Raw genomic sequence first — 24,942 nt, 5'->3', positions numbered from 1 at the left:
ATTGGTTCTAACTTGTGTGATATACAGATTTAACCTCTCCCAACCACCATTTATTCATCTGTTATGAGTGCTAAATAGGACTGCTCCTGCTTTCTGCAAAATGCCTACAATACATCTTTCTCAACTAGTTTGACCTCTTCTGTCCATACCTTGACCTGCTTCTCATTTCAGTCAACTATGGGAATAGAAACTCCAGTTTGTCATTTCTATTCGTGGAACTGGCCCCTGCCCAACTAATCCAGTGTCTCCCAAACTCTCTCCTGCTATGACACATTTGATAATTTAGGCTTCTTGTATCACAAAGAAATATCTAAGGTCATAGTATGCTGGTAAATATTGAACAACTAGCTCCCTGGAGGAAAAAAAAAAAAAAAAAAAAAAAAAAAAAAAAAAAAAAAAAGCCCTGATTTGTAGTATTCACCAATATCTATGGTGTAAATGCTTCCACTGTGCCAATTTGAAGTTACCAAAACAAAATCACAGAACAGAGTTCAAAAGAAAACTATAATCAGCTTCGGTGAGCCTTTCAAAACTGGCTCCAGCACAGCAGTATGAGATGATTTAGGGACATCCACCACTCCCACCATTCACTTCTTTCTTGTTCCCTGTTCTTTCTGTCTTTTCTTCATTTCTATGATTGTCTGCCACAACTTCTGTTCCTTTCCCCATGTGTCTGTCAATTCTTGGGACTATTGACTACTCACTCAGAAACCCCACCAACTTTTCTAAGCCCTGATCAAGTCCCAAGTCATAAAATTGTGATCTCTACAAATAATATACACCACCAAGATAGTACTGAACTATTACTACTGAATGAATTAAGAGTTGATTCTGTGGCCTCATGTAAAACTCGCTAGATATTAAAACCAAAGAATCTCTGGCCATTAAGTTGGTATGTAGAATGAGCCAATAATTGCCAGTCAGTATCTCTTAATTGCACAAAGCTCAGTATCTCTTAATTGCACAAAGGTATTACAAAATTTTCCTGATAAAGTGGGAGAAAGCAGTAATGGTAGAGCAGAGAGACCTGGGATGAAATTAGCTCCTCAAGCCCCAGGCTGGGATTAAATTTTCAATGTAAAATTTTTTATGAATGTTCCATCCTTTAAATTCTAAATGAAGTAGAACTGTCTCCTATAGATAGGATTATTTCCAGGACCGATATTGGGCCATACCATATTCTAAAGGATTATTCCTCCCACCAAATATAACCTCTTCTCAGCACTCCTCCAAAAGTCTTTGTAATTGGATCCATTACATGGAATCATCTTCTACCTCTACCCTGCTCCAGCCACTCCTGTTGAAAGGAAGAGTAGAATACATAAGCCTATCAAGTTAAATGAGTCTTTGCCAAAGTGTGGGCAGCAGGGGCCTCTGAGAGTCACACTACATAAAGGGCATTGTGGGATAGGTTCAGATTCAAGGCCTCCTTTCAACTGCTTAAGAATTGATAATAAAGTACATTCAAGAGAGAACAGAGTGCTCCATAGCTTCAGACCAGTAAGAATGCTCTTTGGAGAAGATTGTTGAGATGCATTTGTAAGTTTTCTGCCTGCTTTCAGAGATGGGGAAATATGCTTAATATGGCGCTCATCTTTCACTTAGATATGAATTGTATAATTCAATCTCTGGAGTCTAATACAGAACAATTGTTTCATATTAGTGCAGCTACATTATATGCTCTATGCTTTAAATGTTCACCACTCTCTTTGGGTGCTCTCAGCTCCTAATAAGAATGCTTTGAAGAGGAAATGTTCCAAGAGCAACCTTGGATTTAGACTTTGGGATGAGTAGTAAATCAAGGTGTGGAGCCATCTTTTCAAAAAGCCACTAAAATCTAAGGAAGGCCACATAAGATGCTGTGTTTCAAAATAGTTTTGCTTTGTGTAATATATGTTCCCCCTTGTCCTTACTCTATTTCCATTATTGAATTTTTTTTTATTTAGTTGGAATTGTCCCATATACTTGCTACTTAATTTTAAAAATGGTAAATAAGATGATTACTTTGCAGGCGCTACCTGCTTTAAAAATATATGCAGTAAAGTATAATCTTACAGAACAATTAGAAAGTAATTATTTGCATTAGAGAAAGAACCATTCCTTAACAAAGAGCTTCATTCATTTAAAAAAAAAATACTGTATTTTGACAGTGTAGTTCAACTGTTACTGATTTACGACAATTGAAGAGAAGAAAAGAATCCAGGAAAGTAAAACTAAAAAAAAACACATAAAAGCTAAATGAAGGATTTGGGGCTGGGGATAATAAATGCCACTAACAACTGACTCAAATACCAATAATGACATTACTGCCAAAAGTTTATCTATTGCTTACCTAGAGCTTTTAGCCAGAGTCACTGATGCTTGTTCCTAAGACTGGATTAAAGTATATCAAGAAGATCAGTTGACCTGCCAGTGAGGAATGGAAAAAGTTTTCTAGTCCTAGGCAAATGCACAGATTTTTTGAGTAATACCTGACCCTCTTGGCTGGGATTTTCATATTCTGTCCAGATCCAATTCCACTAACTTCAGACAGTGGTCAAGACAAGATCTTGAAAACACTAACTAGGTCCAACTGTAGCCTCTCCATTCTCCTAAATTCTAGACTCCTGTTGCCATGCCCTACCTGGCACACAGGACCTACCTTTCTAAGAATGAAAGAAAAAACAAAAATGAAAACAGACAAAAGTAACAATGACACCCTGAGAGGAGCCCCCCCCCCGCCCCCCCGCCGCATGTGCCGTTCACCTGTTCTCTTACATTACTCACCCAGCATCTCCACAGGCACGTTGAAGGTAGAAAACTGCCTAACAGACCTCTTCATTCTCCAACTTTCTTGCTTTCATCATTCAATGATCTTTTAAAGTCCATGGAGCCCACAACCAAAGAAGCAGTAGGTGATGGCTTTTGAGTGGACAAGTTTCAAGACAATGTGTTTCATAATACTGAACATCAAGACATTAACCACAACAACATAATGAGAAGCAATAGCAAAAAGAGTTCTATGAGTGTCTAATACTCCTCTGTCTATAGGACTCAAAAAGTAGCATGGACCTCAATGTACAAAAGAAACAGGAATTCTCTTCACTTTAAGGGAAAAAAAGAGAACCCAGCGACAGAGTGAAGACTGCATCTTTAGTCCCAGCTCTCCTCTGAAATTTATTACCTCTCTGTTAATTCGGGGGAGGAAAGTGATGTATACAAGAAAATGTCCAAACTTGAGAAGTGATCTTATACCTAGAGAGGCACTGGGGTATGGAAGAAAGAGCATTGGCCTAAGAGGCAAAAGAACTAGGCTCTGTCATTGGCCCTGTGACTTCTATAAACTATATAAATGGCCAAGTGTTTGTTTCCTCATCTGTACACTAGGAATAATAATAAATGCTCCTACCTCCAGGGGGTTCCCATGAGGGCCAAGTGAGAAAATGAGTGGGAACAGTTTGTCTGACAGCCCTAATGAGAGAAGCCACCACTGCATAAACCATGCTTAATTTTATCCCTTATGTCGTATTCTTTGATCTCACTAGAAACTTTCCATTTCAGTCCAACTTTGTTATTTGTTTAAACTACTAGCCAAAACATAACCTTTACCCCTTCCAGAGGTTACCCAAAGCATAAGGAGAAAAATCAGACCTATCAGCTAAGCTGCAATGTCTCCAAAGACATGATGAAATGCTGGGGCATGAGGTAAGGCTAACACCATCCTAAAAATGGACCAGAGATGAGATAATACATGCAAAAGAGCTCTGAAACCATAAAGCACTAAACTGCTATGTGTTGTTACTGTTAATGAGGGGGAAGTTGGGTTTGGGTGACGGTATTTCGTGGCTGGGCCCAAGGTCGCACAGTCAGACCTCAGACATTGCATAGACAGTTGCTGTTCTGACTGAAGAACCAATGCCCTCGTCATCCTTGTCTCAGTATAGACCCTGAACATTACTCATGCTGCTTCATTATTCTTGTTTTAAGGCTTTTGTTGATTTCTCAATAGAGTTTAAATGAGGTTTTCCTTCACACCTACTTAGAAACACTGGAAAACAACATACCCACACCCTTGATGTGTGTCATTTTGTGTATGAGATGTCTTTAAAATCCTTGGGCTTAACTGAACTAAATTTCGAAGACTTACTTGCAAATTGGAGATCAACTCCCTCTTGAGAGAAAATAAAAGGAAGATACATAGCTTGGTTATCGTGGCTGTTGGACAAGATGCTAATGCAACCACAGCCACCAAGCTAGTGGGTGCTGGTGTACTCTCTGTACTTTTTAAATGAGATGGTTTTAAAATGCACCACAGCATTGACCTTCTAAACAAAAGTCATTGCCTCTAACTTCAGTTTCTTTTTCCTGGCATCTTCTTATTTTTTACCCCAGAAATAACAGAACCTTAATATACTTCTCCAATCTTCTCCCCAATCCCCCTTACACTTGCCAAACCAATACCCCTGAACCAGAGTTCTTAACCGTAGACTAAAGATTTAAGAATATACAAATTCAAGGGAGGCTGAAGCGGGTGGATCATGAGGTCAGGAGATCGAGACCATCCTGCCTAACACGGTGAAACCCCGTCTCTACTAAAAATGCAAAAAATTAGCCGGGCGTGGTGGCGGGCGCCTGTACTCCCAGCTACTAGGGAGGCTGAGGCAGGGGAATGGTATGAACCCGGGAGGAGGAGCTTGCAGTGAGCTGAGATCGCGCCACTGCACTCCAGCCTGGGCGACAGAGTGAGACTCCATCTCAAAAAAAAAAAAAAAAAAATACAAACAAACAGACATATATATATATATACAAATTCAAAACAAACTACTTTAGGTGAATAAAGCACTAAGATCTTAACAACTCATCCCATTATTTGTCTTCATTTATACTGAAAGCACAAAAACAGTCAGAATGTTTGTTTATTTATAAAGATGACAACCACCAGTTCCAATGGGTCTCTGTAACAAATGTGTTGTTCAGCATTGAGTGTCAGACCAGAGTAATAAAGACCTAAGTTCAAAGCATCATGGAATTTGAAGAGACCTTAAAGGTCATATCATCCAATCTCAACAGTTTACAGATAAAGAAGCTGAGATCCAGGGGACGGAATCCCTTGCCTGGGCCCACACTGTTGGTTAATAGTCTCATCTTTCTGGTCCACCACTCTGCATTACACCATGCTGAAGGTTCCCCTTGACCCTCTAAAAACAAGCCTTATTCCCAGATCCAGGACAATAACATCTTTGCTCCACATATTGAAATCATTAGTATAAATTTTAAAATAGGTTATCCTATTCATATATCCTTATATATAGGTCTTTGGAACATGCTGCCATCAAAACTTCAAGGATTTGTGGATAGAAGATAGCACAAGGTCATGTGAAATTAAAATATATATATTTATTTTAATTATGAAAATTATTTGTAATTAATATTAGGCAAATAGCAAAATGCAGTAAAGTACCAAGGATTTGGAGAGGGGATCATTACTCCCCCACTGTTAAGTCACAGCATGGTAAATAGGCTATTCGGAAACGAAAATTCTCATAAATATATATATGCCATCCTGAGTACCCCTTCATTTCAATAACACTAATTGCCCTTTTTTTCCTTGCTGCTCCTAGCCATATTTCTTGGAAAACAACAGCTGTGTTTATTCAAATAGCAGCATACTGATGACTTGATGATAGGGTAATCTGCTGGAATTCCAAGTGTGACAGTCCCAGAGATAACTTCTCGGCACACCAGAAAAGTATCCTTTGCATAGTACAAAGATTTGGAAAGGAATCCCCACTTTGTTAGCACGTGGGATTGGGTGTTCTTTATTTCAACTGGTTGCGACATTGAATTTCTTCCAACAAGTATCATATTTTCTGGTTCTTGCAGAATAATCTTCCCATACATCATTGTCACAAAGTAAATCGGCAATATGAACATTTTCACTTCAATGGCTTCTAAGCAAAGGGATTAAACAGTGCCTTGAATTACAATAAAAACAGCCACAAGATTCAGTTCAAAATCAGAGCAATAAATTCTAATTGTTGGTATTTCTCTGAATCAATGGACACTGCAGGGGATAATACAGCTTAAGAAGCCATTTACTGGAAAAACAAAACAATACAAACAAAGAAATGAGACCCAAATATCCCTGGAAATGTAACTAATTAAAGCTTAATTTCCAAGGGTACCAAGGGTTAAATTTCTACAAGAAGTTGTCATCTTTCTTGATGATGACCACTCAAGACATATTTCTACTGAATATAAGATTTATAAAGAGTATTTAGACATAAAATAAGTTCAAAAAAGCTAATCAATATTTTAAAGTAATAAAGTAGTTGGTCTCTTTTAATAATAATCTTTATAACTTAGGAATTTTTAAATTTTATTATTGAGTCTTGATGTTTATCAAGAACTTAATTCTTTTCTTCAGGAGGCATTGTCAAGTCAACTTAAAAGGACAGATTTGTATTGCCAATTACCTTAAAAATAACAATAACAAGTACATATATAAAGCAGTATGTTTCAGGTACTCTTTCATGTTCTTGAATACATTAGCTCTTTAAATGAAGAGATTCTTTTTTTTCAGATGGAAAACCTGAAGCACAGAAACCCTGTCACTTGTCCAAGCTCACCCAGCTAGTAAGCAATGATCCCAGCCCACGCTTCTAATTCTACAGTTCATGTTCTCCACATGGACACTATACTTCTTTCTTTTTTTTTTTGAAACGGAGCCTCACTCTGTCGCCCAGCCTGGAGTGCAGTGGCCGGATCTCAGCTCACTGCAAGCTCCGCCTCCCGGGTTCACGCCATTCTCTTGCCTCAGCCTCCCGAGTAGCTGGGACTACAGGCACCCGCCACCACACCTGGCTAATTTTTTTTTTTTTTTTTTTTTTTGTATTTTTTAGTAGAGACGGGGTTTCACCGTGTTAGCCAGGATGGTCTCGATCTCCTGACTTCGTGATCCACCCGTCTCGGCCTCCCAAAGTGCTGGGATTACAGGCTTGAGCCACCGCGCCCGGCCACTTCTTTCAAACTAAGTATAACATGCAAGAAAAAAATCATACGTGACTTAAAAGCAAAATTTTGTAGATATTAATAATTCCTTCATATTAAAGGTCATTTATATGATATTTCACCAAAAAAAGGAGCCTATGGAAGGAGACTAGACTTAGAAGTCCTGCTAAGGCAGAAAATTTTTAATGCGGATATACACCTGGTGCACGAGACTGAAAATCAATTAAGGAAGCTCATGTCCTCAATATATCAAGAAATTTGGACATTTTTCGAAAAGACTATTCTCTCTGTTTCCTGGAGAGAAGAAAGGGAAATAGGTTTCTGAAAAAGTCTGTTCAGGTTGGGTGAGACTTTAGAAGAGCTTTCTGTCTGCCAAAATGAGTTCCCAAAAAGATTTATAAAAATTGTTCTTCTAGAAGTTATGTTTGTATTTTGTTTCGTCTGATGTTGGTTTTTAATACAGTAGAATGCTACAGAACTAGAATGGTTGGTGAATTCCTAAAGAGAGACTAATTAATGGTCTCTATCATTTCATGAAGGCAATTCTGTCTTTTGAATAAGACCTTAATTCAGCAGATAACAAAGTCACACTCTGTTTCTTTACTCACTTAGGATAGTTTTTGGAATATTCCCAATGCCACTAAAAAAGTTCCAAACCTCTCTATGTACCATCTTCCCCTTTCCTGCATGGATTATATCTTCACTGTAGATTTCAGGTGTAAGTTTCCAAAATGAGAATGGCAATTTCAGACTAAAATGGCTAACACACGTGACAGAACCTCTCCTAAATTTTCATGAAAATTGCTAAGTGTCTACATGTGTGTTTCTATATCAATATGTAAATAAATGTATGTGCATGTCCATGAGTATCTGTGTGTTTGTCAGAGATTTTGTATGTGTCAAATGAAAATGAAGGTAGGCATAGGGAAAAAAGTAGAAATTTAGTCTCAAAATTTACAGAGGATCCCAAGGGGAAAAAACAGAAAAAAAAGAATTGGAGCAATAAGTAAAGATATAACTAAAGAAAACATTCCAAGCTTTTAAAAATGTCCTAAATACATGCATATAAATAATTCAATATGTTCCAGAAAAAAATAAGTAAAAAAAATCTATATCTAGAAGAATCCTTGGACAGTGTTTTTCAAGAATAAATAAATTTCTTATAAACATTTAGAAAAAATGTATTCTACACTTAAAGGAACAAAATTAAAGTTAGCCTCAGACTTCTACTTTGTACATTAAATTGCAGAAGACAAGGAAGATGTATACAGAATTTTGAAAGTAAATTTAATATCTAGAGTAATCTATTTGAAATGCATAATTAATCATATCTCCATATTAAAACTTCTCAAGGATTTTCATTGCCCTTATAACAATGTACCAAATCCCAACAGTGATTCACATGGCCATCCACCATCCACAATTGAGTTTTTACCCACTCTTTATAGGATTTATATGTCCCACTCCTCTTCACTTTCAGTGTTTTAAGTATACTGGTCCTCTTTCAGCCTCTCAAATTTGCCATCTGCTCCTACCTCAATGCGTCATTCATGGAGTTTCTGTTACTCAGAATATTCTTCCTCCTACTCTGCATTTCTGCTAAAATTTCAGGTCTCAGTCTAATGCAATTTTTTAAAGTGAAAACGTTCTCTGATCCTCAAACTAGGTTATTATGTTGTTCCTTCTGAATTACATACCCATATAATCACCCTTATCTCTCCTTTTTGTCTTCATATCCTTTATGTTTTAAATATCTGCTACCTAGTAAATTAAAAGCTCCAAGAGGGCATGGGCCATATCTGTCCTATTAACCCTTATAAGTCTAATATTTAACATTGTGCCAGGTACATAGAGGATGTTCAATAAATAATTGTTATAGGAATGAACATATTAATGAATGAAACACAAATATTCTTAAACGTTCAAGAGCTTGGAAAATATATTACCTATATGCCATTCTTTAAGAGTATGTGTGTATATGGGTGTGTATTTCAGCCACTCAAAATATTAATCAAATTAAGAGCTCAAAAATGAAAACAATGTACTGTAAAATGACCAGTGGTGAGGACTGAGATCAGTGAAATATGCATTTGCCTACAAAAGTATTGAAAACATATCACATTAAAGGCAAATAAATAAAATCCAATTTGAAGTTAGCTAAAAATTATCTGTAATATCTGTTAGTTATGGCATTATAGCTGATTTTTATTTTTTCACATGTTCTTTTATATTTACCAACTAGTCTATAAAAATATAATATTTTTATAATTAAAGAATTACATATTTTTCTATAGAAGAACATACAGTGAAAATTGGGGACTAAGCACAGTTACTCATACCTGTAATCCCAGCACTTTGGGAGGCAGAGATTGGAGGATTGCTTGAGCCCAGGAGTTACGGACCAGCCTGATCAACATAGTGAAACCCTTTCTCTATGCAATTTAAAATAAATTTTTTAAATAAAAAGAAATCAGAAAAAAAGAAAACTGTAGGGAAGGGAAGACCGTAAATAAAATGTTCACTGCATTGTCTTTGTCAGGGATAGGTTTAAGGACATGGCCCTTTGACCCTATTTTGACCAATAGAATACAAATAAAAATCTGCTGAGAGGGAGCATTTCTGGAAAATATTTTCCTTCCTGATGAAAATGGGGGGGAAATGGGAAAAAATTATTTTTGCTTCTTTCTTTTTCAATTTTAGATATGGCTATGTTAGAAAATTATTCCACTACAAAACATCTGAAGATTGCTCATCTACTATACTGCCAGAAAACAAACAAACAAAACAAACAAACAAAAAAACCAAAAACCTTCTATTCTCTCTCATTATAAAGATTTGTTTAATTTGTTTATTTTTATAACATTATTTGGCTTTTTTAAAGATGATTTAGGTTTTTGTTTTAGATTGCAGATTTGTTACATGGGTATATTCTATAACACTGAGGCTTGGATTCGACTGGTCCTGTCACCAGGTAGTAAGCATAGTACTCACTAGGTAGTTTTTCAGCCCTTGTTCCTCTCCCTCCCTCTCCATTCTGGTAGTCCCCAGTATTTATTGTTCTTATCTTTATATCAATGTGTACCCAATGTTTGGCTCCTGCTTATAAGTGAGAATAGGCAGTATTCGGGTTTCTATTTCTGTGTTAATTTGCTTAGTATAATGACCTCCAGGTGCATCCACATTACTGCAAAGGACATAATTTCATGTTTTGTGGTGGCATAGTATTCCATGACATACACACATACATATATATATATATATAAACACACACACACACACACACTATATTTGCTTTATCCAATCCTTCACTTTTGGGCATCTAGATTGATTCCATATATTTGCTATTGTGAATAGTGCTGTGATGAACATACAACTTTATGTGTCTTTTTGGTAGAACAATTTTTTTCCTTTGGGTAATTTACTAAGTAATGAGGTTGCTAGATTGAATGGTAGTTCTGTTTTAAGTTATTTGAGAAATCTCCAACTTGCTTTCCACATTGGCTAAACTAATTTCTATTACCACCAACGGTGTATAAGCATTTAAGATTTGGGAATTTAAAATCTTATTTTCAATCTACTCTTGTCTTGCCTTAACTTTTAGAAGATGCTCTTTAGTATGATGACTCCTACTGTTCTTTACACCTGAAAGGATTTAACCTGTTTTTATCCTGTGAGTTTTAGTTTTTCAAGCCCAATTCAGATACAATCTTCACTATAAATTATCTTTAACATTTTGAGAAGTAAATTCTTTTGGATTTATTTTTTGTTAATCAGCCAACTAATTTCATTAGAAAACTCTTGCAAAGTATTAGGGAACAGGTAATCCTATGTGCAATAAATATTCAAGAGATACAACTAGAAAACATATATAGATTCTGAGAATATGGAATAAAAATACATTTTTTTATTCCTCTCACTAAGTACAATTAAAAGTTCTGGACATTATATGTAAGACAAACATTAGTGAACTCAAAAATTGAAAAAAGAAGGCACACTGAATAGGACCTTCAGGACTCAAGAAACAACATGGTAATAAGTTCCCTGGGTTTTCTTTATGCCTCTATATTCTAGTTTCCTAAGAAACTGACAACCTCAAAGAAATAATAGTTGAAATTTTCCCAAATTTTTCAAGAGAGATAGCCTAAAGATTAAGAAGCTAAGCAAACCCTAAGCAGGAGAAATACTATGAAATCATACTACAAAACATCATAGTCAAAATTCTATAAACAAAGAAACCCTAAAAGTAATGAGATAGAGACAAAAGCTTACCTATACTAAAAAATAGTAAATCAGAGATGGTGGGTTTCTTATCAAAAACTATGAAGGCCAGAAGGAAGTGGCACAGTTTTTCGAATACTGAAAGAAAACAACTATCTACCGAGAATAATATACACGGAGAAAATATGCTTCAGCAATAAAGGGGAACTCAAGACATTCTCAGATGAAGCAAAACTAAGAGAATTGTCTTCAGCAGACCTACCCTAAAAGAATGGCTAAAAAAAAATTCTCTTAACAGAAAATAAATGATAAAAGTAGGATCCTTGAAGCAACAAGAAGGAAGAACTTTGTAAATAAAAATATGGATAAATGCAGTAGTTTCCTTTTCTAAATTTTCCCAAATCATGTTTGACAATCGAAGCAAAATTATAACACTGTCTGATATGTTTCTAAATGTATGTCAATGAAATATTTAAAACAATGCTGATGGAAGAAATCAATGATCTAAAGAACTGGAGATATATAGTTTAAGGATCAAAAGACTTTACATAGTAAAAATATTAGTTTTCCACAAATTTATATGCAAGTGTAATGCAATTCCTATTAAAAGCCTCGCTACTCATTTTTCATAGACATAGATATAGACAAGATTATTCAAAAAATAATATGAAAAGGCAAAAGAAGTGGAATAGTTAAAAACAAAATGCAAAAGAAAAATAATATAAGAGTAATGAGTCTACCTGATTTTAAGACTTTTTGTCTGGCTGCAGTAGTCAAGACTGTGTGATACTAATGGAGCAATCCACACACAGATCAAAAGAACAGAAGAGAGAAACCATAAAAAGATCAACACAAATATGTCCAACTGAATTTTGACAAAGAAGCAAAAACCAATGGAGTCTTTTCAACAAAAAGTGCCAGAACAATTGGACATTCATAGGCAAAAATAATAGTAATCTTGTCACAAACTTTACACTTTACACTTACACAAATTTGTGTAACCTGACACCTTACACAGATTAACTCAAAATGCATCATAGACTTAAAGGTAAATTGTACAAGTATAAAATTTTGGGGAAAAAAATTACATGAGAAAATGTTTGGGTTCCAGGTCTCGGCAAAGTGTTTTTAGACTTGACAATGAAGCATATTTATAAAGGGAAATATTAATAAATTAGACCATCAAAGTTAAAAACTTTTGCTCTGAGAAAAAATTATATTAAGAGAGTGAAAAGACAAGTTACATACTGGAAGAAGGTATTTGTAAACCACATATCTGACAAAGAACTAGTATCTATAATATATAAAGAACTATCAAAGCTCAATAGTAAAAAAAGCTAAATCAAACAATACAACTAGAAAATAGGCAAAAATGAGTGAACAAATAGTTCATCAAAGAAAGTAAATAGATAGCAAATAAGTATAGGAAATTTGGTCCAATATAATTAGCCATGGGGACATCCAAATTAAAACAACAATAAGACATTATTACATGCCTATCCGAGTGGCTGACATGGAAACAGAAAGTGATAGCAGTAAATACTGTCAAGGATAATGAGATACTCGATCACTCATATGCTGCTGGTGGAGTTATGAAACAGTGTAGTCACTCTACAAAACAATTTGGCAGTTTCTTCAAAAAACTAAACATGCAACTGTTATACAACCCAGCAATTTCAGCCACATGCATTTATAACAGAGAAATGAAAACTTATGTTCATCCAAAACCTTTATACAAGTGTTCATAGTAGCTTGTTTGTAATAGCCAAAACTTGAAAACAACTCGGATGTCCTTTCACTGGGTGCATAATAATTAAACGAACTGATGCACACCTATCATAGACTGCTATTAAGCAATAAAAAGGAACAAATTATTGATAAACACAACAACCTGTAGGAATCTCCAGAGAATTATCCTGAGTAAAAAAGCCAATCCTGGACATAGAAAATGTGGTACATTTACGCCACAGACATATGCAGACATTAAAAAGAATGAAACCGTGTCCCTTGCTGCAACACAGATGGAGCTGGAGGCCATAATCATAAGTGAACTAATTCAGAAACATAAAATCAAATATCACATGTTCTTACTTATAAGTGGGAGCTAAACAATGGGTATGCATGAACATAAAGATAAAAATAATAGACACTGGGGCCTCCAAAATGGGAGATGGTGGAAAGGGGATAAAAGTTGAAAAATTATCGATTGGGTACAATGTTCAGTATTGGGGTGATGGGTATACTAGAAGCCCAGTCTCCACCAGTATGCAATACACCCATTGATAGGATTTGGCTGTGTCCCCACCAAATCTCATCTTCAATTGTAATCCCGATAATCCCCACCTGCCTAAGGTGAGACCTGGTGGGAGGTGATTGGATCATGAGGGTGGTTTTCCACCATGCTGTTCTTGTGATAGTGAGTTCTTATGAGATCTGGTGGGGGCTCTTCCCCCTTCACTCCTTACTCTTCTCTCTCCTGCAGCCATGTGAAGAAGGTCCTTACTCTCCTTTCGCCTTCTACCATGATCGTAAGTTTCCTGAGGCCTCCCCAGCCATGTGGAAATGTGAGTCAATTAAACCTCTTTCCTTTATAAATTACCCAGTCTTGGGCAGTTCTTTATAGCAGTGTGCAAACAAACTGATACACCCATGTAACAACACAAAAAACAGAAATAAAATGGGTATTTTAAAATAATTTTAAAAAGAAAAAGTCAATATCCAAAGTTTATATACTCTATGATACCAGTTATAAAATATTCTTAAAATGACAAAGTTATAGAAATGGAGAACAGTTAGTTGTTATGAGGGATTAAGAAGGGAGTGGGGGCAAGAGGGAAGTGGGGACAAGTGGGAAGTGGGTACAGACATAAAAGTGCAACACAAGGAATCTTTGTGGTACTGGAGATGTTCTTTATCTTGGCTGTAACAATGCCAATATACTGGTTTTTATATTGCAGTATAGTTTTGCAAAATGTTAACATTAGAGAAACCAAAAAATGAGTGCATGGATTCATTGCATGTAAACGTACAAGTATTTCAAAATAAAAAGTTTACTTAAAAATACATATATATAAAACTTTCCATAATAAACCCTGATAACAATCTCTAACAAAAAGCAATGGATAAGAAAATTGTAAACCCATCTTGTTCATGAATATAGATACAAAATCCTAGGTTTAAATACCATCAAATCTAATTCAAAAGAACACTAAGGTAATGCTTTCTCATCTTAGCAAAGGATTTATTTTATGACTATGAAGAGTTTGATATTAGGATATTTAGTAAGCAGGATCATAATATTAATAAGCTTTAAAATATTATTATCCCAGCAGTTTCCAAATAGGCATTCAACAAAATCCAATGTCTATTACTTTTTTTTTTTTAAAGGTAGGAGCAAAGACTGTTACTGTTCATCAAACGTTTATGTGCTCCATAATCTTTCAGTCCCTTGAATCTAAGTGGTCTAGGCATATGACTAATTCTTACCAATTAAACATTGGAGAAAGAAGAACAGGTGTGCTCCTCCACATGCAATCTCATGCAGATGGTTTAAAAAAAAAAAAAAGAGCTGGTGGAGTTAGAATTTGGAAGCAGGCTGGGCCCCTGGGACACTATTTGGGAATAGAAACACATAAGAGTTTCTATTATATACTATGACATGAGCAAGGGATAAACTTTTGTTGTATTAAACTATAGAGATTTCAGTGCTTTTGCTATTGCAGCATAGCCTTGTGTTACCCCAACTAAAATAACTGATACAACTCTTCTGAATCAAAAGACAGAATCACATTTAATATTTTCCAAACCAAAATTCCATTGAACAATCACTCTGTGATCTTTGGAAAAGTGGTGCCTTGCATACCTGAGCTCTCTTTTAATAATTTTCAGCACATATTTGCATACTAAAGGCTCTGAGGAGTCCTGTAGAAAAAAATTTGTATCTTTGTTGAATTCAACATTTCACAAACTTATTTCACAATTTAATCTTTTAAATAGTGAAACATCTATTGACCAGTGAATTTGTATTCTATAGAGCAAATTGAAGAAAATAAGGCACTTGTGCTCATTTTGACAGCATATATACTAAAATTGGAATGACACAGAGAAGATTCACATGTCCCCTGTGCAAGGTTGATATACAAATTTGTGAAGCATTCCATACTTTTTAAATAAGAAAAAAAAGAAAAAGTATTTTTTAAAAAAGAGAAAATACAGCACTGGAAGCATTTTTATGAGATTCAAAAAACAGACCAAAATAGCCACAGTTTTTGCTGACTAAAGTTTATGTTCAAAGACTTTTATCATAGCTTTATTTATAGTATAAAACAAACAATAGATAAATGCATATCTCTAGGTAGAGATATATTTAAGCAATAAATATAAAATGAATTAATAGTATTTTAAAATAGCATTGAATTCCTGAAAAATTCATATATTGGTGGAGTAAGAAAGTGGGATATAAAATTATACGTATAGTATAGAGCAGGTCAATATACACATATACTCACACCCGGACAAAGAAATACACCAAAATATTAATAGTAGTTATCTCTGGAGGCTGGAATCAGAGGTAATATTTCATTTTATTCTTCATACTTTTTAATATTTTAATCAGAAATATTAAACATTATTTTTAAAAGAAATATAGAAAAAGAACAGCGTCTTACAAAACGTCTGCTTTGTCTTTCAGCTAGCACCTTATAATTAAAATGCTTATTGAGGAGTAATAATCTCTTTCAGCATGAAACATCTCATATTCATGCAAAAATAATCTTAATACTTACTATTTTTAATAAGAAAAATGTGCTCAAGTTGAACAGTTTTTATCAAATACTTGATGTGAGTATGTAAAGGAGAACTTGACTTCGTAAAAACTGTACTATACAACAACATGTTACAATCACTGATAAGATTTGGAGAGGAAAAGAGAGTCTGGGGGCTGGCCGCCAGAAGAGTGGCCTGAAGCTCCAGTGAGTTCATCCCTAGCGTGTGGTCTAAAGGCAGGTGGCAATGTGGTCCAATAGCGTCCCACCAACACCACCACCATTGATAACACGCACACGGACACATGCACACACACCTTCACACTTCACAATGCAAGTTTCTTAAAAGGCCCTTTTCTTTTTTTGTTCTGTGCCTTCCTTAAATTTTGCAGCTGCCCATTTCCTCCTTCCAGGATTTTCTCTATCTAAAATTCCTCTGTTAAAATAAATATCTGAGAGAGCTTTTACTGCATCATTTCCAAGACAAATTTATGGCCAGTGGTAGAATCACTAGGAGTTAACTCACTGACTATTTTATCATCTTCATTGTATAAAAGTGGTTGCCTCATGGGCTACAATGATGAATAAATGACATTAATTAAATGTGCTATATAATTGTTCGCCATTGTTAAAGTTTTCTCAACTATTTTGATTCTGTGTGATCTATTATCACTAAAAAAAACACTATTCTGTTGAGTCTAAAAGAGTCCAGTGGAAGTTTACATAGTAGAGTAAAAAATAGATTGTCTCTATAGACAAGTTGTAAAAATATACCAGTTTTTTTAATTTTAAATTGCCCATTGACCTTTCTAAATCCTAGACTGGAGGCGACCATTTCCATTTTTTAAAGGTCACTTATGACATTGCCAGTATGTGGTTGATAAAGCATTTTTTTTAACTGTAAGTTTCGAGATACAAGTACAGAATGCGTATGTTTATTACATAGGTATACATGTGCCATGGTGGTGTGCTGCACCTATCAACCCATCATCTAGGTTTTAAGCCCTGCATGCATTAGCTATTTGTCCTAATACTCTCACTTGCTTCTTCCCTCAACCCCCGACTGGCCCCAGCGTGTGTTGTTTCCCTCCCTGTGTCTATGTATTCTCATCATTCAAGTTGCACTTATAAGTGAGAACATGCAGTGTTTAGTTTTCTGTTCTTGTGTTAGTTTGCCGAGAATGATGGCTTCCAGCTTCATTTATGTCCCTGCAAAGACATGATCTCATTCCTTTTTATGGCTGCATAGTATTCCATGATGTACTTCTACCACATTTTCTTTATCCAGTCTACCATTGATGGGAATTTGGGTTCGTTCCACGTCTTTGATATTGTAAGTAGTGCTGCAGTAAATATACTTGTGCATGTGTCTTTACAGTTGAATGATTTGTATTCCTTTGGGTATATACCCAGCAATGGGATTGCTGGGTCAAATGGTATTTCTGGTTTTAGATCCTTGAGCAATTACCACACTGTCTTCCATAATGTTTGAACTAACTTACATTCCCACCAACAGTATAAAAACATTCCTATTTCTGTACAGCCTTGCCAGCATCTGTTGTTTCCTCACCTTTTAATAATCGCCATTCTGACTGGTGTGAGATGGTATCTCAATGTGGTTTTGATTTGCATTTCTCTAATTATCAGTGATGTTGAACTTTTCTTCATATGTTTGTTGACTGCATAAATGTCTTCTTTTGAGAAGTGTCTGTTCATATCCTTTGCCTACTTTTTGATGGGGTTGTTTGTTGCTTTCTTATAAATGTGTTTAAGTTTCTTGTGGATTCTAAATATTAGATCTTTGTCAGACGAGTAGATTGCAAAAATTTTCTCCCATTCTATAGGATCCCTGTTCACTCTGATGATACCTTATTTTGCTGTGTAAAAGTTCTTTAGTTTAATTAAATCCTATTTGTCAATTTTGGCCATTGTTTTTGGCATTTTTGTCATGAAGTCTTTGCCCATGCCTATGTCCTGAATGGTATTGCCTTGGTTTTCTTCTAGGGTTTTTATGCTTTTTGGTTTTACATTTAAGTCTTTAATCCATCTTGAGTTAATTTTTGTATAAGGTGTAAGGAAGAGGTCCAGTTTCAGTTTTCTGCATATGTCTAGCCAGTTTTCCCAGCACCATTTATTAAATAGGAAATCCTTTCTTCATTATTTTTGTGAGGTTTGTCTAAGACTAGATGGCAGTAGATGCATGGTGTTATTTCTGTTCTGTTTCATTGGTCTATATGTCTGTTTTGGTACCAGTACCATGCTGCTTTGGTTACTGTAGCCTTGTAATATAGTTTGAAGTCAGGTAGCCTAATGCTTCCAGCTTTGTTCTTTTTGCCTAGGATTGTCTTGGCTATACAGGCTCTTTTTCATTTCATGTGAAATTTAAAGTAATTTTTTCTAATTCTGTGAAAAATGTCAATGGTAGTTCGATGAGAATAGCATTAAAACTATAAATTACTTTAGTCAGTATGGCCATTTTCGCAATATTGATTCTTTCTATCCATGAGGATGGAATGTTTTTCCATTTGTTTGTTTCCTCTCTTATTTCCTTGAGCAGTGATTTGTAGTTTTCCTTGAAGAGGTCCTTCACTTCCTTTGTTATCTGTTGCTATTGCTATTCTCTTTGTAGCAATTTTGAATGGGAGTTCATTCATGATTTGGCTCTCTGCTTGTCTATTGTCGGTGTATAGTAATGCCTGTGATTTTTGCACATTGATTTTGTATCGTGAGACTTTGCTGAAGTTGCTTATCAGCTTAAGGAGTTTTGGGGGCTGAGATGATGGGGTTTTCTAGGTATAGAATCATGTTGTCTGCAAACAGAGACAATTTGACTTCCTCTCTTCCTATTTGAATATCGTTTATTTCTTTCTCTTGCCTGATTGCCTTGGCCAGAACTTCCAATACTATGTTGAATAGGAGTAATAAAAGAGGGCATTCTTGTCTTGTGCCAGTTTTCAAGGGAATGCTTCTAGCCTTTGCCCATTCAGTATGATATTGGCTGTGGGTTTGTCATAAACAGCTCTTATTATTTTGAGATATGTTCCATCAATACCTAGTTTATTGAGAGTTTTTAACATGAAGGGATGTTGAATTTTTATCAAAGTTCTTTTCTCCATCTATTGAGATAATCATGTGTTTTTGTCACTGGTTCTGTTTATGTGATGGATTACATTTATTGATTTGCATATGTTGAACCAGCCTTGCATCCCAGGGATGAAGCTGACTTGATCATGGTGGATAAGCTTTTTGATGTGCCGCTAGATTCAGTTTGCCGGTATTTAATTGAGGATTTTTGCATTGATGTTCATCAGGGATATTGGCCTAAAGTTTTCTTTTTTTGTTGTTGTGTCTCTGCCAGGTTTTGGTATCAGGATGGTGCTGGCCTCATAAAATAAGTTAGGGAGGAGCCCCTTCTTTTCAACTGTTTGAATAGTTTCAGAATAGTACCTGCTCCTCTTTGTACCTCTAATAGAATTTGGCTGTGAATCCATCTGGTCCTGGGCTTGCTTTGGTTGGTAGGTTATTACTACCTAAATTTTAGAACTTGTTATTGGTCTATTCAGAGATATAAATTCTTCTGGTTTAATCATGAGAGGGTGTATGTGTCCAGACGTTTGTCCATTTCTTCTAAATTTTCTAGTTTATTTGCATAGAGGTGTTTATAGTATTCTCTGATGGTAGTCCGTATTTCTGTGAGGTTGGTTGTGGCATCCTTTTATCATTTTTTATTGTGTCTATTTGATTCTTCTCCCTTTTCTTCTTTATTTGTCTAGCTAGCAGTCTATCTATGTTGTTATTTTTTTCAAAAAACCAGCTGCTAGATTCATAGATTTTTTTGAAGAGTTTTCACATCTCTATCTCCTTCATTTCTGCTCTGATCTTAGTTATTTCTTGTCTTCTGCTAGCTTTTGGATTTGTTTGCTCTTGCTTCTCCAGCTCTTTTAATTGTGATGTTAGGGTGTCAATTTGAGATCTTTCTACCTTTCTGATGTGGGCATTTACTGCTATAAATTTCCCTCTTAGCACTGCTTTAGCTGTGTCCCAGAGAGTCTATTATGTTGTCTCTTTGTTCTTATTGGGTTCAAAGAACTTCTTGATTTATGCATTAATTTCATTATTTATCCATGAGTCACTCAGGAGCAGGTTGTTCAATTTCCATATAGTTGTGTGGTTTTGTGTGAGTTTTTTAATCCTAGGTTCTAATTTAATTGCACTGTGGTCTGAGAACTTGCTGGTTATTATTTCAGTTCTTTTGCATTTGAGGAGGAGTGCTTTACTTCCAATTATATGTCAATTTTAGAATAAGTGCCATGTGGCACTGAGAAGAATGTATATTCTGTTGATTTGGTATGGAGAGTTCTGTAGATGTCTATTTGGTCCACTTGATTCAGAGCTGAGTTCAAGTCCTGAATATCCTTGTTACTTTTCTGTCTCGTTGATCTGTCTAATATTGACAGTGGGGTGTTAAAGTCTCCCACTATTATTGTGTGGTAGTCTAACTCTCTTTGTATGTCTTTAAGAACTTGTTTTATGAATTTTGGTGCTTCTGTATTTGGTGCATATATATTTAGGATAGTTAGCTCTTCTTGTTGAATTGATTCCTTTACCATTATGTAAAGCCCATCTTTGTTTTTAATCTTTGTTGGTTTAAAGTCTGTTCTGCCAGATACTAAGATTGCATCTCTTGCTTTTTTTTTTTTTTTTTTTTTTTTTTTTTGCTTGCTAAATTTTCCTCCATCCCTTTATTTTGAGGCTATGTGTGTCTTTGCACCTGAGATGAGTCTCCTGAATACAGTACACAGATGGGTGTTGACTCTTTATTCAATTTGCCAGTACATGTCTTTTCATTGGGGCATTTAGCCCATTTACATTTAAGGTTAATATTGTTATGTGTGAATTTGATCCTGTCATAATTATGCTAGCTGGTTATTTTTGCACACTAGTTGATGCAGTTTCTTCATAGTGTCATTGGCCTTTATATTTTGGTGTATTTTGCAGTGGCTGGTACTGATTTTTCCTTTCCATATTTAGTGCTTCTTTCAGGAGCTCTTGCAAGGCAGGCCTGGTGGTGACAAAATCCCTCAGCATTTGCTTGTCTGGAAAGGATTTTATTTCTCTTTTGCTTATAAAGCTTAGTTTGTTTGGATATGAAATTCTAGGTTGAAAATTCTTTTCTTTAAAAATGTTGAATATTAGCCCCCACTCTCTTCTGGCTTATAGAGTTTCTGCTGAGATGTCCACTTTGAGTATGATGAGCTTCCCTTTATGTAAATATGTGAACATATTAAAAATGTACTTACTAGGTCGGGGAAATTCTCCTGGATAATATCCTGAAGCATGTTTTCCAACTTGGTTGCATTCTTCCCATCTTTTTCAGGTACTCCAATCAATTGTAGGTTTGATCTTTTTACATAGTCTCATATTGCTCAGAACTTTTGTTCATTCCTTTTTATTTTTTTTTTCTCCAATCTTGTCTGCATGCCTTATTTCAGCAAGATGATCTTCAAACTCTGCTATTCTTTCTTCCATTTGGTCAATACGGCTATTGATACTTGTGTATGCTTCATGATGTTCTCATGCTGTGTTTTTCAGCTCCATCAGGTCATTTATGTTCCTCTCTAAACTGGTTATTCTAGTTAGCAGCTCCTGTAATCTTTCATCTAGGTTCTTAGCTTCTATGCATTGGGTTAGAATATGCTCCTTTAGCTCAGCACAGTTTGTTATTACTCACTTCCTGAAGCCTACTTCTGTCAATTCGTCCATCTAATCCTCCGTCTAGTTCTGTGCCCTTGCTGGAGAGGTGTTGTGATCATTCAGAGGAGAAGAGGCATTCTGGTCTTTTGGGCTTTCAGAGTTTTTTCACTGATTCTTTCTCATCTCCATGAGTTTGTCTAGTTTTGATCTTTGAGGCTGGTGACCATTGGATGGAGTTTTTTGTGGGAACTCTTTTTGTTGATGCTGTTATTGTGCTTTCTGTTTGTTTGTTTGTTTGTTTTTCTTTCAATGGTCAGATTCCTCTTTTGTAGGGCTGCTGTGGTTTGCTGGGGATTCACTTCAGGCCCTATTCAACTGGTTTGCTCCTGTGCCTGAAGATGGCACTTGAGGAGCTTGGAGAACAGCAAAGATGGGTGCCTGCCCTTTCCTCTGGGATCTCTTACCTCGAGGATCACTGACCTGATTGCCAGTAGGAATGCTTCTGTATAGGGTGTCTGACAACCCCTGTTGGAGGGTCTCCCCCAGTTGGGTGGCACAGGGAGCAGGACCCATTCAATGAAGCACTTTGACTGTCCCTTGGTGGAGAGGGTGTACTTCACTAGGGGAAAGCCCACTCATCTGGGCTACCTGGATTCCTCCAATAAATTTTTTTAACCTATTTCTAAGGAATTCCATAATAGGAATTAGCTGAAAATACCTACTGTAGGCTGGATATACATATATATGGCATATATATGTATCTATTATGCTTAATCTATCCACATATATATATCACAGATATATATGTGGATATATATGTGTATATATACATATATACATGCATATATATATACACATATATACATGCATATATGTATATATGCATGGATCGGTAGATAGATTAAGCATCATAGGGGCTTCTGCCTTTTTATTATTAACTACTAAAAGTATATTCTGCACAATTATAAACACTCATGTGTTGAGTACTTTATAAATTATTGATAACATAACCTATTTTCACCCCCCACCTAACTTTAGCTAGGTGCTAAAAATAGGTAAACAAAGTTTGTTATTATAAGAGGTAATACATACCCAAGAGAAAACTATATTATAGAAAATCATAAAATATGCTCCAAAGGCACCAAAATTTACATGGATTTTATCCTTTTTATGTATATTTTTTCTCTGTCAATCTCCATTAAAGCAGTAAGTTGATAGTTTATGGGAAATAAAATTCGATTTTTCTTTATCAGGCTTTCATGTTACCAGTCTTAATTGATCACTATTTTAGCAAGATGGCAGCCCCCACTTTAAAGCTAAGAAACGCCACTGGGCATAGAGTGAGATGTTGCTTTAAACATGCTCACAACCACATTGTTGTTTTCATAGTTTGTCATGGGGTAAGGTAAGGAATGGAGAAAGTTAAGTACCTATTACAGTGTCAGCAGACATACTACTGAGATGAATTTATTTTGACCTTTATTCACATTCCATCTGCTCTAGTGACTAGGGTGAGTTCACAGGTTTACAATGAGTCAAGCTTCATTTACATTCTCAAAAATATTTGACAGTAACACACCCCGAGTGTAGAAACTAAGTGACTGAAGGATTTACTAAAGATGTTGCTGTGACCTAGGTGAAGTGATGAAGGTGATCAAGTAGGGCTTCTGCACTAAAAATACCTCAATGTCATGAGGTAGCCCCTGAACCAGCCATGTCATCATACAGTTGCCCCTGGCCAAATCATGACATGTTCCCAGTGGAGATGAAATCAATTAAAATAAATATCAAGGGCAATCTTGAGAAGATGATAAACCACAAAATTATACCTTCTAAGTAGAGGTATACACAAAGGAGAAGAGGATTACTCCCTTGCCTTGAGGATGAAGTGGAAATCCAGGGAGAGCACAGATGGCAAGGATAGAACTACACTTCCAGGCTGAAAACTGCAGGTAAAACTCTGTCTTTAGGTCAAATGGTAGAAGCACTCCCTTCCCCTTTAGTGCTCCCTAGTCCGAAGAACCATCAGAAGCAAATGAAAGGAATTGCCCCTACACTAGAAATAGCAAATCACTCAGGGAATCCTTACTGAGTGACTACCCCTCCCAAGTACCTCTGAAGGTGCTTCATCTTAGTCTCTTTAGCTGGTTCCCCTCATTTGTTTGATCTCTAAATGGGGGAGGTTTCAGTTCTTAAAAATCTCTTTATAATCTATAATTAATTTGGTTTGATACTTATTCAGTCCCAGAGTTTTCAGTATTGTCTATTCATAGGATTAAAATTTTTCAAATTTTCTTTAGCCCTAAGCTCTTGATTTAAATACAAACTTACCTACTTAACATCTCCACGAAATTATCAAATAAGCATCTCAAACTCATCATATCTCAAACTTATTTCCCCTTCCCAGCCTATCAATTCTGTAGTCCAACTTATTTTAGTAATCGGCACATCCATTCTGCTGTTAACTAAGCCCAACGTCCTCAAAGTCATCTTTGGTTTCCCTCTTTTCTTAACAAATCCTTCAGCAAATGTGTCAGTGCTTTGCATATGTACAAAATCCAACCACTTCTCAATGTTTCCACAAACTTCATCCAAGCACCACCATCTCTTGCTTAAACAGTTGCATCAGCATCCTAACTGATCTCGTTAATTCCATACCTGACCCACTACAGACAATTCCACAGACACAGTAACCAGGGTGATGCCTCTAAGACATAAGTCTGGTCATGTCACTCCTCTACCAAAAACCCATCAAAGATTCCCATGTCTTTGGAGTAAAATCCCAAATGTGTGCCAGGGCATATCAAGCCTTACTGATCTGGACTCCTGGAGCTCTGCCTTTCACACTACTTTCCACCAACTCACTCTGTTGCACACATCCCAGCCTCCTTGCTCTTCCTTAATCACTGCAAGCTCACTCCTGCTTTGGGGTCCTTGGATTTGCTAGTACCTCTGCATAAAATGCTCTTCTACAAAGATGCTCCTTCCTTCAGATCTCTGCACAGAAGTCATCTCCTCAAAGAGGCTTTTGGTGATCAGCATGCATCCCTCTTTTCTGGCTTTATGCCTCACTAGAGTACTTATTACCATCAGATATATTTTGCATTGTTTCTATTTTTATTATCTTTCTCTCCTGAATAGAATGTGAGATTTTTGAGTACAATAATTTTGTTTATTATCATTACCACATTGTGCTCAGAACATACAACAATACCTGGAACATAGAAAGTGTCCAATACATATTTTGAATGAATTAACGTATCAACACAGTTCCTGT

At 35.9% G+C, this 24,942-nt stretch overlaps 1 non-coding gene and 1 pseudogene across 1 annotated transcript; one reads left to right on the top strand and one right to left on the bottom strand.

Moving 5' to 3' along the window:
• Positions 1-24,942, bottom strand: part of LOC126932339 (alpha-internexin-like) — a 96,202-nt pseudogene that overhangs the window by 5,474 nt on the left and 65,786 nt on the right.
• On the top strand, positions 15,268-15,374 carry LOC126933213 (U6 spliceosomal RNA). Its single transcript, XR_007718461.1, has one exon. It is a non-coding gene; the product is annotated as a U6 spliceosomal RNA (small nuclear RNA).

Source organism: Macaca thibetana, chromosome 12 (assembly GCF_024542745.1).
Source record: "Macaca thibetana thibetana isolate TM-01 chromosome 12, ASM2454274v1, whole genome shotgun sequence".
In the NCBI taxonomy this organism is placed as follows: Eukaryota; Metazoa; Chordata; class Mammalia; order Primates; family Cercopithecidae; genus Macaca; species Macaca thibetana.
This window is presented reverse-complemented; position numbering and strand designations above follow the sequence as displayed.